Source organism: Salvia miltiorrhiza, chromosome 2 (genome assembly GCF_028751815.1).
Source record: "Salvia miltiorrhiza cultivar Shanhuang (shh) chromosome 2, IMPLAD_Smil_shh, whole genome shotgun sequence".
NCBI lineage: Eukaryota > Viridiplantae > Streptophyta > Magnoliopsida > Lamiales > Lamiaceae > Salvia > Salvia miltiorrhiza.
Window position 1 is genome coordinate 27,402,882 of NC_080388.1, and position 14,567 is coordinate 27,417,448.

The window sequence follows — 14,567 nt, forward strand, 5'->3', positions numbered from 1 at the left end:
TACATAGATATACTTAAGGTATATTACTTCTATAGTGTAACCCTATGAAAGGCTAACTCTATGTGGAAACTGATCTATCTTGGTGGAATACTCAAGTGAATCCTTAATCTTATCTCATTTCTGCTACGTTATAACATATCTATGTTGAACGTTTCTATCTTACCAGTCCTTACTTAAATCGATCAAGCAGAGCTGTCACGACTAACATTCCCAAGGCATTCTTGGGTGGTACTCAAACAGTTGTAAGAGTTCTTATTATTCTGATCGTATAGGCAGTGAACCTAAAACAATAACATAACTTTCTTATTCGTTCATTCTCTTTGAAACCTGAAACATGTGGACATTTAATGTCACATGAAACTTTTCTATTGCCGGAAAGATTCAAAGAATCTAACTCGACCAAACATCTGGTATTCGTGAAAGGCTCGATAGTCCTAAACACGACTTTACTTCATCTTATCGTTAAGGGCTCGGGTTGTCCCAAACACGATACTGACTTATCTTATCGTTAAGGGCTCGGGTTGTCCCAAACACGATACTTAGCTGGTTATATGAGTCGGAGACTCAAAATAACAATATGAAAGCAATTAGCAATTCATAACTTATAGCATATGGAAAGCGTTAAGCAATTCACATAGCATCATTTACTGAAGCGCGCACTTCTTGAAAACTCTAAAACATTTAATAACTTTGAAACTTTTAAATCGTACCTTTTTCCTGCGGCAGTGTGACGGCGAGCTGAGGTTCAACAACTTTCTTAGAAGTTTAGAGGTACTATTCTAGACTCGACATTTAAAAACTTATGGTTATCAGAAACATGAAAGAAAACTCATGCTCTGATACCATTCTGTCACACCCCAATTCTTGAAGGAATAAACTATAATCGAGATGCGACTAAAATCATAGAAATAAACAAGGGAAGAACCTTGTGAAATTCAGATAATAGGATAAAAAGGTTGGGCAATGCCCTTTGAATGAAGAAAGATAGAAATCAAGTGATACTAATCAATCAACAACATTCTAAGCCTTAGGATCACAAGTTCGGTTTCATGCTTCCGATAACCAACGTTAAATAACATAGAGCTAGAAGTTGAGAGTTTAAGCTCAATAAAAACATAATTCAGAATTTAACATAAAAGTCTTAAGTTGGAGAAACAAAAGACAAATAAAAGCTAGTGCAATAGCGGAAGACAAAATACGGAGTTGAACCCTAGCCTCAGCTCTGCCCCGTCATCACCAGCCATTAACCTGAAAACATTTGAAAGTAATTTTGGGCTAAGTACTAATGTACTTAGTGGGCTGCAACTTTTAAAGCATTTCATAATCTGAAGAACAGTTTATCCAATCTTACTGACATGACATAGAAGGTTTTAAAGAGAAATAACTTCTATGCATGTTAAAACATTTTCATATATATATATATATACTTAATTATTTTGCGCGCGTTTGCACACTCCATTCTGTTACTCGCTGTGATCCCGGACCTCTAGCCACCGACGGATCTCTGTCTCCCGCTGACTTGAACTGAGGGCGTAACCCAGTCAAGTATAATAAACCTCGGAAATTAATCCAGACAGGCCTATCATTTCTATGCTCCGGAACACATCCCGTCGAGCACCCTTATAACGCCTCTGGTTAGTGCCCGATGGAGATCAACCCACCGAGTCAGCTAACAAGTGTACACAATTCTCAAACAACGTGTTAGGTCATAAGAGAACCTCAATTGATTAACTGTACGAGCCTTAAACATGGTAGAGTGCACAAAAATATTTTATTGGATAAACAGTTTATATTACACGAATATTTAAGCTCAATAGCTAAATCATACATTTGAAAAATAAGCCCACCTCTCTAGGCAAAGCCTGTCGTTTAACCTTATCTCTGAATCGAAATAGCAGTGCTAATCCTCCTGATGCTCAAAGCCTACAAGAAATCTATTCTCAAAAGGTCTCCTTGAATTCTAATCTTAAGTCATGGTGAAATGCTTAATATTCTATGATTCACTTAGCCGGGTTTTCAAAATTTAATGAATAAATAATTGAAAACATTTTCTCTTGAGTTAAGAACACCAACAATATTCTTACTCATCTTTCTTTAATAATTGGAATTATAATAAAACCAATTAAATCATAAATATTCTTATTGCAAAATATAATGCAAATCATGTCATGCTTAACATATAATAAGTAATTACTTAAAATATGCACATAATAATAATATAATATTATTATGAAAATTATCCTTTAAATAAATTAATCAAACTAATAATAGTTCAATTAATTAAAAATAAGAAAGCCCAAATTAATTGAAGGCAATCAAAAATCCTTAAATAAAATAAGGCCCAACAAATTTATTAATTAAAAGCCCAACTGAAACAAAAATAAATAAAATCTCGGCCCAAATACTCATAAAAATCGGCCCATGACTCGAGCCCACTCTAATTAAAATCGGCCCATAACTCGAGCCCACTCTAATTAAAATCGGCCCACTCTCAACCAAGCCCAACCCCAAACCAAGCCCTAGCCAACACTCCCTCCCCCGCCCTTCTTCTCCTCCCCCAGCCGCATAACACACACACACATACAACTAATCTCACTCTCTCTCTCTCGGTCACACTCACACACACACTCCCCCTTTCCCCTTCTTCCTTTCTCCGGCGACAGTAGGCGTCGCCGGCCACGCCGTCCCCTCTCTTCTCCCCCATAAATCGCACAACACTCACACTAACATATCAGCTGCGCAGCACTCTCCTCTCCCTCTCTCGGCTACCTCATCTCTCGCTCCCTGCCACCTCGCCGTCGCAACTTCCCTTCCGGCAACAGCAGCCAAGACCCGACTACCTCTCTCTTTCTCCAGCCGTGGCCGGGCAGCAGCGGCATCAACGCCGTGCCCTGCCTCCCTCTTCACGCTAAACCCACCACCGCGGTTCTACCTCCGGCGATAGCAGCCCCAGCCGCCCCCGCTCCTCCCTCTCTTGACCGATCCTCCCTCTGGAACTCCGGCGATAGCAGCGACTTAACGCCACCACCACCGGCGTCCTAGCCCCCAACTCTCTCTCGATCTCCGGCCCGACAGCAGCGGGCAAAACCGCCATGCCGCGACCTCCCTCTGTTCTCACCAGCGTCCTCTTTCTCTTACACGGCCGGATGACCGGCAGCGAGCACGCCGCCATCCCGGCACCGCTCAACTCAACCCAACACACACACACACGGTTAAAGCTTGAAAATAAAATCTTTGTCTTTCTTTTCTTTTCAATAAATCATGCTTTCATGTATGTATATGTAATAATGAAAGTCATACTATTGAAATGCTTGAATGTGTTGCTGTGTATATTGGTTTACTGAAATGGCACAAATGAATTGCTTGATTTAAACTGTAAAAGCTAATGAGACGAAGGGGTTCAAGAGAGAACCTTTAGGAACTTAGGATGTGAAATGGGTGTTGTTTGATTCTGGATTTGCTTGGTTGCTGGAATCGAGCTGCTGATATTCCTTAAATGGAGCTATAGGAAAAGATAGAATTTGCAGATATTGTTTCCATCAATTTGTAAGATGAACCAAGCAAAAATGGAAGAAACTCACGTTTAAAGCTCACCTATGAAATTATCTTTTGCTCCTGAATTCTGCTACTTGCGAGAGAGAGATTGTGAAAGATTTTGTGAAATAATGTAGGAATAAATTAATTTGAGCATAAGATATGGCAGACAAGCTTTAGTGTGGGTGGAAAGAGAGATTGTGAAAGATTTTGGAGATTATTTGCTGTCGGATTAGTAGGAGAAGGGGGTATGGTGGGAGGAAAGAAAGTGGAAAATTTGATAAGATATGATTTAAGATATGATTTGATTGTGACATGTATGAAAAAATAAAAAAAATAATCATGATAAAGGGTGGCTATTAGGAACATAAAATACCGGGACTGTAATAATACTTCAGGGTTCGTTAAATAAATAGCTCGTGAAAATACTTAAATGCTAAATTAAATAAATATGCAATGCATATAAATTCAATAACTAAATTTACAAATGTTTTTGTAAATCATTTTTGTTGGAATTAAAAATAAATTCATTTTCTTTATATCCGGCGTGAATCATCTTACTTCTAAATTCGAAAAATTATTCTAAACTTAGCAAAAAGGAACGGGGTATTACATACATTGAGCGTACATGTACAAGCCATTCGAGCATACCAGCAGCACGGAGGTCTCTTTTTCTCAATCAGCAGTTTGCAACAAGCAAAACACACACAAAAATGCAAATCAATCACTACAATATTGAAAAAATAATTCAAAATGCTAAGAAAATCGAAGAGCTAAGCAAATTCACGAACCTGCATCGAACAATGACCTGCACATTAACACCTTTCTCCTTGTCTTGCCTCCCATTGAAACTCCCCTCACTGGATCGCAGATCTATCCCAGCCTTATCACTCGAACGCGGCGTCTGCGACGGGGAAACAAATCGCCTTTCAGCAAATCCGATTTCGCGTCTCTTCCCTCCAGCTGAGCAATCCGGCCGTATAGCGGCGCCGATTGACTCCTCCTCAGCAGAATCAGATGCTCCAGCGCCGGACGAACCGCCGCCGCGCGAGACGCGAAATTGGCAGCCATCATCCTCTCCCTGCGGATCCTCGACTTCCGCGACCTCTTCCTTGACCACCAACCGACGCGACTCACGCTGGTAGAAGGTGTCAACGTCGCCTTATCGTGGATCGAACCACGATCGCCGCCTTGAAAACGTCGAAGTAACAGCGGCGACAGCCACTTCCCAAGGCACGATTTCGCCCACGGGCGGCGCCTCTAGGGCTGTGAGAGAAGAGAGAGGGCGTGTATAGAGAGAGAGAGGAGAGAGCGGGTAGAGAGAGAGAAATGAGAGAATGAGAGGAAATTAGGGTTTGCCCATTTATATAGAAGGGTAATTTAGTCCTTTAACACAAAAAGTGGGTATTTTTTATGTTTTTATTTGAGTGGGTAAAATTTATTTTTACTATATAAAAGTGATTATTTTGAAAATCCACTCATGATTTAATTATAGAGCAAACTTGCTAATAATTCGTAATACCAGAAACTTGCACTCAATTATAAAAATTGATCATACAAATACAAACTTAAAAATTTGTAAGATTAGAAACCTACAATAAAAATTCATATTAAATATGACAAATTAATTCATAGGACAATGTATCAGATTCGTAACCACACCGCACTTCATATTTTTGACAATTTGACATGAAAATATAGGAAAATGCATAATAAACACTCACAGTCACAAAATGTCAGCCAAAAAACACATATAGCTCCTCACAATTGTCAACCAAAAAACACATCTAACTCGTTCAATCAAACCAATACACATCTACCTCCACACAATTGTCAGCCAAAAATTCGTAATCACAAACTTAAAAATTCGTAATATTAGAAACAAAAACTATTTCAGATTCATATAACAAATTAATTCCATGCACCATGAACCAGATTCGTAACCACAAACTTAAAAATTTGTAATCTACTGTTTGACATTCTCATAACTATGCATCACCATGTCATTCGTAGTACAAACTTAAAAATTCGTAAGAGATTCTTGTAAAGCATTAAAAAAATCAAATGTATACACAAAAACCCCACAAAGATCTAACAGATTCTTCACATAGGGAATCGAATTTTTCATAACAATTCAAGAAATTTACAATCGTTTAAAGACATTGTGAACTTTCAAAAATCTAACTAAGTCCACAACTAATCAACTAATTATTGACAAAAATCGAAGAACCTTAAGAGATTTTTAGAGATTGAAGATGGGTTCCACAATAAAAACCCTATTACGAATCTTAAATAACTATAAACAACAAGTAACCCACTGCTACGAACCTCCGGAACCACCCTTCGTCTTCGCCATTACGTCTCTGAAAAACCCTGAGATCGACGCTTCACAATTTCCAGCAAATGAAAAGGTGAGAATGGGTTATGTTTCTTTGCATACCCTAGTTGGTTAATAAAAAAATGACAGCTCGCGAATCCTTAAAAAAATAGCAAATCGTTTAAAGACACAAGGAGACAATTATAAAGCATAAAACTTTCAAAAAGCAACCCACAAACGAACCCAAATAGGGTTCTCAAAATTGACAGCTCTCGAATCCTTAAAAAATGACAAATTCTCATTTCAAATTAAATTTTTGAAAGAATAAAAAATAAAACAGAGTTAAAGTTGATCCCACAATCGAACCCAACATTTACGAACCTTTCGCCGTTGCATTCTTTGTCCTCGCCATTAAGCCGCCGTCGGTGAAATCAGAACCTACAATCGAACCCTAGTTCGTCCGCAGTCTGTGAATGGAGAAGATGGAAGAGTGATTTCTATGGAATAGATTTGGTAGGTTATAATTGAAGAGAGAGAGTGAATACCGATAAAAAGCTTCATCAAATACTTTGAAATTCACAATCAATGTAATTAGTATAATTTTATTTTATTATAAAACTACTCCCTCCGTCCCAATATTGTTGGCCACATTTTCTTTTTGGTTTGTCCCACTATTGTTGGCCACTTTCTAAAAATGACAAAGTTTATTTTAATAAAGTCAACAATTACTCACTAATTAAGTCAACAATTGTTGGCCACTCTCTAAAAATGCCAAAATTACTCACTAATTTTGGTGGGTCACACTCAATTAAAACATAACACTCAATTTCTTAATCTCCATGCCGAAAAAATGTGGCCAACAATATCGGGACCGAGGGAGTAAAACTTATCGGTTCTATGGAATTTGTGATTGGTGCTATTTTATTTTGCATTCAATTCATACCAAATATTCTAAATTCTCGACCAAAATCATTTGTCAGATGGAAAAGAAAATCTTTCCATATCCCACACATGATGATCGGAACAAATAGAGGGATACGAATAGTCAACCTCAATTTTGATGACATTTTTGCCCTTCATACAATATTAGTTACGAATTATTAATTAAAACTGGAAGAACCGTAAGAAGGTTGAATCTTTAATCTGGTCCGTTAATTTCATACAGATGGAGGGCTGGATCTTGTACCCATAGTTTATACACTTAGGAGTGTTTTCACTGTAGCCTCACCATATATATATATATATATATATATATATATATATATATATATATATATAGGGGAAGGCTAAAATAAAAATCAAAGTTAGACTATAAAATAGGAACCATTTTCAGTCATTGGATCATCAAGATCTACGGTTAATTCATCACCTTATTGGAATAATTCATGGTCCTGCGTTCGAATCCCATAGATAGCAAAAAATTTAATTTTCGTAATTCATACATTTACACAGCGAATTCATGGGTGTTCTACATATAATTCATACATTTTAATTAGTTTATAGTTTATAGTCTAAGAGGAGTTTTCTGAATAGCCATCCCCTATATATATATATATATATATATATATATATATATATATATATATATATATATATACATAGGGGCGCGCTCCAGTGAGACCCCCCTATTTTTCGTGTAACATGAGTACAATAAATAAGACATATAATACTAACGAACAAAACGTATATCTAATGAACAAGATGTATATACTGATGAAAAATAAAATTTTATAAATTCGTAATGAATAAGACATATATACTGATGAACAGGGCCGTATATACTGATGAACAATGTAGTATATACTGATGAATAACAAAATTTAAAATATTATGCTCCCTCCAGGATTCGAACCCTGCGAAAAAAAATCACCCTCCAGATACAATATCATCCTTAGGATTGATAAAACAAACGCACCAGATCGTGCCCTAGATTTCACTAAAATTAGGGGGTCTCATTGGAGCGGCCCCCTATATATATATATATATATATATATATATATATACACACACTGATGATGAGGAGTAAAATATGTGCATCCGTGGAAATCCACCCATGTAAATTCCACCTGTGGAAGCTTGGCTATGAAGTCTGCTTGACACCCGTGGAAAAGTCACTGCTGGAAAAGTCACCCATGGAAGCCAGGTCAAATCCATCCTCGTCAGAAGCCACATTTGACATCCACGTGGTGCTGAATTCCTCATGTGACAGCCTTCAACCTTGTCAACGTCACCCTTGGCAATTCCAATCATATCAATGATTTGGGTCTAATTGCATATTGTTTAGTGGACTTTAGGGTTAGATCCATTTTGTAACTTATAAATAGGCTTTAATAGGCTTTCATGTGCAGAATTTAGGGATAGATTCATTTTCTGACTCAGCTTTGTACATGTAACTTAAAAAGTATAGTGAAAACTCTAACAACCCCTGTGGATGTAGATCATCACTACAAGAAAAATGTTAAACGACTACACCTAAAAGACAAGTGTTTTTATGAAAAATCATAGTTATAGACTATAAAAGTGTTGTCATAGATAAAACCGTGGTCAATTAGCACATTTTTATGCTAAAAGGCCATGGTGTTTTAATAGCATAGTCTTTTCAGTGTGGTTGTAGTTGTTTTACGACAACGTTTTTAAGGAAAAACATGTTAAAGACCTTAAGAACCATAGTCTTTTTATTAATTCAATTAATAATAAAAAAACACAAAAAAAAAATACTCCACCCGTCTTACAAAAACATGAACATTTCCTTTTTTTGTACATTACCCCCTTATTTTTTATCCCTCCTTTTTGTACTTATTCACAAAAAAATCATCATAGTCCACCACTACTTTTCCTTAATTAATTTATTACTCTCACAATACTTTATAAAGTGGGATTCATTTTCCACTCACAATAATTGTTAACTAACATTTCTTAAGACCGTGCCACTGCCAATTGTTCATGTTTATGTGAGACGGAAGGGGTATGAATTTAATCCCCTAACCTAACCGCTCCCCAAATCGCGACCTCTTATTCTCTCTTCACCATTGTTGCGCCGCCACGACCCTGCTGCCTGCTATCCACCGTGCCCCGCCACCACTCTTTCTGTTAACCCTAGCAACCGTCGCGCCCTAGGAGCCGCGTCTCGCCGTCTGCTCGCCAATGACACGTCGGCGGTCTGCCGGTTGGCATCCACCACCACCCTAATAGTCAGCCCCTTCTTCTCTACCTTCAGCGCCGCCCTTGCCCTCTCCTTACTCTCCCACCATCAACTTCAGCTTCTGAATCAGCTCGTCTTTGATCGGTTGCAATTTCTTTATTTCTCTTGCTTTTGAAGTAACCGCCGCTGAAAATTTAAGTTTTCTTTTGTTTTTGTAAGCAGGAAATGTGGGAAGAAGGACTTCTCAATCGAGATTTCAGAGAGTAATAAGACGACTAACCGCCTCGTCGTCAATGAGGCGGTCAATGATGACAACTCCGTTGTCTCCCTCTACCCTGCCACCATGGAGAAGCTCCAGATTTTTCGTGGAGATACTATTTTGATCAAGGTTTACTTTTAATTGTAGATATATTCAGAATTTAATTGTTAGGCAGGAGCAAGAGTTAGGGTTTTCCTTGGTCAACTGTCTTTTCTGTGTTTGTTTCTGGAGATTAGAATGAATTAAGAGGAGTTCGCTAATAGAATTTGATTGGTGAGGAGATTAGAGAAGGAGTTTCCGCCGAGAATTACCGGACGAAGGCAAAGGTGGAGGAGTTGGTCGGCCAGTTCGACCGGTTTCGAAGCAGCTGCAGGATGAGGAGGGCCTGAAGCTATCAATCGGAACCACCGTCTGCACCGCACATGGCACCAACGACAATGACCTCAGGTTCTACGACGTCGTCGTTGAAGCGGTGAGCTGTTCAATTTCTCTCTTTGTCTACTCATTCTAGTTTATGTTGTACATGAATGATGATTATATTGTATCTAAAAAGGAAAAAAATGATCGTCAATTAATTCAGTTATTGTATACTAGTATGACCTCCCGTGCGATGCACGGATCAGAATCGGGATATATTTTTATTTTTTTTAAAATAAATTATGTGAAAATATTATCATTTATGACTTCGATCAATTATTAAAATAGAGGTTTATTAAAAAAAAGAAAAAAGAGAAAACAACCCTTGAAGGCACAAAGATGCAGACTAAGGGTACAAATCTCGAAAAGAGATGAAAAAACAAAGGAACAAAAAACAACTAAAATCAAAACTCAGGATAATCATCCATTTCATCCGACCAACGCCCATGGACAACATTGTTCATTGCAATCATACTGGGCTTATTGGAAAGGTCAACCACAAACTCCTTCGGCTTGTAACCCATTTCCTCCGCATTTCTAAGGCGATTTTTAATACATCCATCCGGAAGTGTATGTACAGGCTCTCGTCCCTTTCCCGAGCCCTTTGGACGGCCACGTCCACGCTTTTGCTCCGAGAGCAGTTGCATCCCCTGATTAACCTGCTCCTCTAACCGAATTATACGATTCGCCATATCCTTCTGAGTGGAATTGGACAGCTTGTCTCCCTCAACCTCCTTAATCGGAGAAGTATCTGCCCCAACAACCGATTGCGACTCCACCACCGCTCCTCCAATCTCTCCGGGAACTGAGGAAACAGTCCCTCTAAGATCATCGTGCATCACCATTCCCATGTTGGTGTCACTATCCGCAATAATCGTCTCCTCCTCCTCAGAGCTAAACTCACAAAGAGGCTTGTCATAAACTGAATTTTGTACCGGCTTCGTGGTAACCTCCAATAAATCCGATCCTATCATCGTAGCCACATCCTTCCCATGCAACAAAACCGATTCATCAATAGCAAGTACATCAAATCTATTTCCCTTAGCTGTAGTATTCCCCCTCGAAGTCGGAGAACCCACAACCGAGTCTTTCTCTGCCGATCCCTTCGAAGCAACCTGCTGCTGCTTCGTCAAAGGGGCAGCCTGCTGCTGCCCAAACTCTGGCTGCGCCGGCTGCCAGGCTTGTTGTTGGACATTTCTGTTTGCAACCTGCTCAATCGAGTTAATCGCCGCCTGCCAATGTGGCCCATTGTGAAATTGCGTAATCTTAGCCTTGTCATTCACAGTGTTATTCTGCTCTCCTATCCCCCCAAACTTCGACTTGCGGCACCTATCGGGGGAGTGTCCCGTAATCTTGCAACGACCACAATATAGAGGGAGATTTTCGAAAACAAACTCAATATGAAAAGAAAAATCCTCCATATCAATAAGAAGAGTATTAGGAAGAGGGAGAGACATATCTATTTCAACAAGAATACGGGCGAATTGTCCAAAATCTCTCCCTGCCGAAGCACCATCGATCTTAAGAGGATGACCCAAGTAACGTCCAATTCCAGAGATAACTTGTGGATTCCAGTATTCGATAGGAAGATAATGAATTCGAACCCAAACATTAGCCAAGGGGGAGTTTTCCTTGAACGGATCAAAGTTGCGAGTCCACTCCCGGAGCCGAAGAAGGCCCTTTGAAAGTTCCCAGATCACCTTCTCCTTGGCTGTAGCTTTATCAGTCGCCGTATTAAAACGAAGCGTGTAAAATCCCTTTCCCAGCGGAATCAGTTGCCAGTCAGAATTTATACCCCAAATCTGTTGAAGCTCCGACTTCAACTCCAAAGTTGAACGTGGCTTATCTCCTTTTCCCAGCAGAAGTCGTCCCGTTAATGCATGCTCAAAAGCTTGGACCTCCTTTAAATATAAATCTTTAGGAATTTTGAGAGAGAATTGATCTCCGTCCTTCGTTGGACGCAAATCATGGAAAACATGAGCAGGTAAATCTTGTCGTTTAACAGGTCGCTTAACAGTAGCACAAGCGTAAGAAATCCTAGCGTTACCAGCCATGCTAGGATTTACAGAAATCTTCTCAACGGCATTGCAATCGGCACCACTTGCAGCCTTCCCAGCGTCAGCTTGAGCTTCCGCAATCTCCACCGCGCTGTTACAAGTCGTGGCAGAAAGAGACGAAGTTCTAGGTTGGGGGTGTTCAAAATTCGCAGAAACAGAAGGGAGATTTAGGGCTCCCTTATCGCGAGTTCCGGCCAGCGAGATGGCCTGGGCAGCCGCATGAGTCGTCGTCGCATTAAAGCTTGAGGGAGTTCTTGATTGAGGCTGTTTAAAATTCGCAGAGACAGGAAGGGGATTGAGAGCTCCCTTATCACGAGTTCCGGCCGGCGAGGTAGCCATCGGACGGCAGGAGACAGCAGTTCACGTCCGGCGGCGGCTAGGGCTAAAAGCGAGAGAGAGAGATAGAGGCGTCTTCATCTTTTTCCCTCGGGGATTATGACTTCGATCAATTGATAATAAAGATAGTAGTAATTTTATTCATTCAAATATTATTTTATTTGATGTATTGCATTATAATAATATTATCAACTTAATAATTATATTATTAAATTTAATAGGTATCATATACTAATAATTAAAATATAATGTAAAATATCAAATTATAATATTAAATTTAATGTGTATCATATACTAATAATGAGTATAATATAAATTTAATGAGTATCATATACTAATAATTAAATTATAAAGTAAAAAAGTAGAATCATAATAATAGTAACACATTTTGACTCGTTTTTATATATAAACCAATTATTGCATATACAAATACAAATTTTATAGTATACAATCGATTTTATACTCCATACGTTCCAATTCAATAGGGCATATTTCCATATTTGAAAGTTTGATTTCAATAGTTCACTTTCTAAACTGAAAAATCAATACATAATAAACGCCCCATCTAAATCATTATTATCATCAAATGTCATTGTGACCCACAAGTAATTATCTATCTTTTTCACTTAAAAATAATATCTTTATTTCTCTCTCCTTTTTTTTTTACAGATGTATCCACAAAAAAGTTATTTTTTCTCTCATGCTTTACTATAAACTATTCACTTCTTAGCATCTGTGCCTTATGATCCACTTAATTGGGACGAAGAGGGTATGTAACTAACTATGAAATAATTATTATATCACACAATTATTTTGACCATATAACAAAATTTCATACATCACTGAAAAAAAAAAACTAAAAAAGTAAATGTAAATCGTATTTTATTTTAGTATATATAAATGTCAATCTAAAATTAAATTTATATAAAATAGCAAATATGTTTATATAAATAAATAAATATTATATAGAAAAACGTACTTACAAATTAAATAAATTTAAACCAAATAATAAATTATATTCTTTAGATATATAACTAATTATTCATCTACAAATTTATATTAACAATAATACATATTCTACTTTTTCAAATTTTATTTTTATGAATAAAGAGTCATATAATAAATTAATATAAACTCATTCTTCTTAGTTGCATTAATAACTATTATAATAAAAAAAAAAGTACATAAAAAAGAATATAAAATTGATATTTAAAATATAGGAAAAGAATAAAATTAATATAGAAAAAGAGAACAAAGATAACAAAAACTGAATGTTGAAATGAGATAGGAGAGAAACAATGTTTTAAAATTTTAATGAAAAGAGAGAACAGAATATTTTTAAATTTAAATTTACCATAATTTATTTATTCTATTAAAAAAAGATAGATTTGCCATCACTTTAGCATAAAGATGCAGTGAATTTTGACTTAATCAATATCTTCATAAATTTATAGTGACAACTTGAAATAGTAGCCGTTGGAGTTATATGATTTGTAAACAACCAAAACAAGCTAAGATTTGGATCTGAGATAGCGCAAGCGTTCAAAGCTCATCGCCCATTGTTTACTTTTATCACACAAAGCTTGAATCCTTTGTCATTTGCCATTAAAGTAGGCTTATCAAAATGAGGGGAATAAACTACAAAAGTTGAATTGAACTGCTTCATAAACTTGAGTAAAAAAGAAAATAATAAAAACCAATGCTCAAGGATGATCTAACTCAACAGGGAACTCAGACATGCTTCAAGGAGTTTATTAGCATTTAATTTATCATAACTTATTTATTTTAATCACAATTAATCTACGGACGGGTGAAATATAGTCCAATTATGGTAATATAGATAAAATCACAAGATCAACAATAATGAAATTCATTCAAGAAAGATAGATTTAATGATGCCATCACTTTAGCATAAAGATGCAGAGAATTTTAACTTAATCAATATCCTCATAGATTTACAGCAATAACAAATCTAATAAATGCCAACACAGCTTTATTCATCAACAATATTAATAACAAATAGAAAAAAGAAATTAGCTGCAGACAATCACATATCATTCACAAAAGAGGGTCAAGATCCATATCTTGTCAAGAAAAAAATCGTCCCAATATGGAACAAAAACTATCGAAGTGTTGAATTGACTATAATGAGCAAATTTAAAGCATTTGTCGACACGCAGTATGCATTAATTTGTGGTATTAAGATTCAAAACTTTAGTAAGAATAGAGCTTTAAGGTTATCCGGGAACATATTCAAGAACTTCTCCCTATGGTTTATCCAGCTATCCATGTTGTAGTCCATGTGCCTGACCAATGGTTCAGTGATGGAAGGCACCATTTGGTGAAACCATTACAGGATTCTCGCGCCCAGATAGGAAAGGCTTCCTGCCTCGCTCTGCCAGAAAGGACATGAGCTGGTGTGTAGTGACCCGCATTTTTTTTTATTTTTTTTAAAATTTAGTAATGCAATAATTAATTATTGCATCTCTCAGTAATTGAACTCAG

The 14,567-nt window shown here is 37.2% G+C and overlaps 2 long non-coding RNA genes across 3 annotated transcripts; both read right to left on the reverse strand.

Moving 5' to 3' along the window:
- Positions 1 to 1,046: 1,046 nt before the first annotated feature.
- On the reverse strand, positions 1,047 to 4,139 carry LOC131007739 (uncharacterized). The gene is made up of 3 exons (XR_009096246.1): positions 3,595 to 4,139; positions 3,413 to 3,502; positions 1,047 to 1,923 (listed from the first exon to the last, which is right to left on the reverse strand). It is a non-coding gene; the product is annotated as an uncharacterized LOC131007739 (long non-coding RNA).
- An 8-nt stretch (positions 4,140 to 4,147) lies between these two features.
- Positions 4,148 to 6,417, reverse strand: LOC131007726 (uncharacterized). 2 transcript variants are annotated; one of them, XR_009096229.1, is made up of 3 exons: positions 6,233 to 6,417; positions 4,326 to 5,919; positions 4,148 to 4,202 (listed from the first exon to the last, which is right to left on the reverse strand). It is a non-coding gene; the product is annotated as an uncharacterized LOC131007726 (long non-coding RNA). The 2 variants fall into 2 exon arrangements; XR_009096228.1 differs by having other exon boundaries at positions 4,154 to 4,800; positions 5,863 to 5,919.
- Positions 6,418 to 14,567: the final 8,150 nt, after the last annotated feature.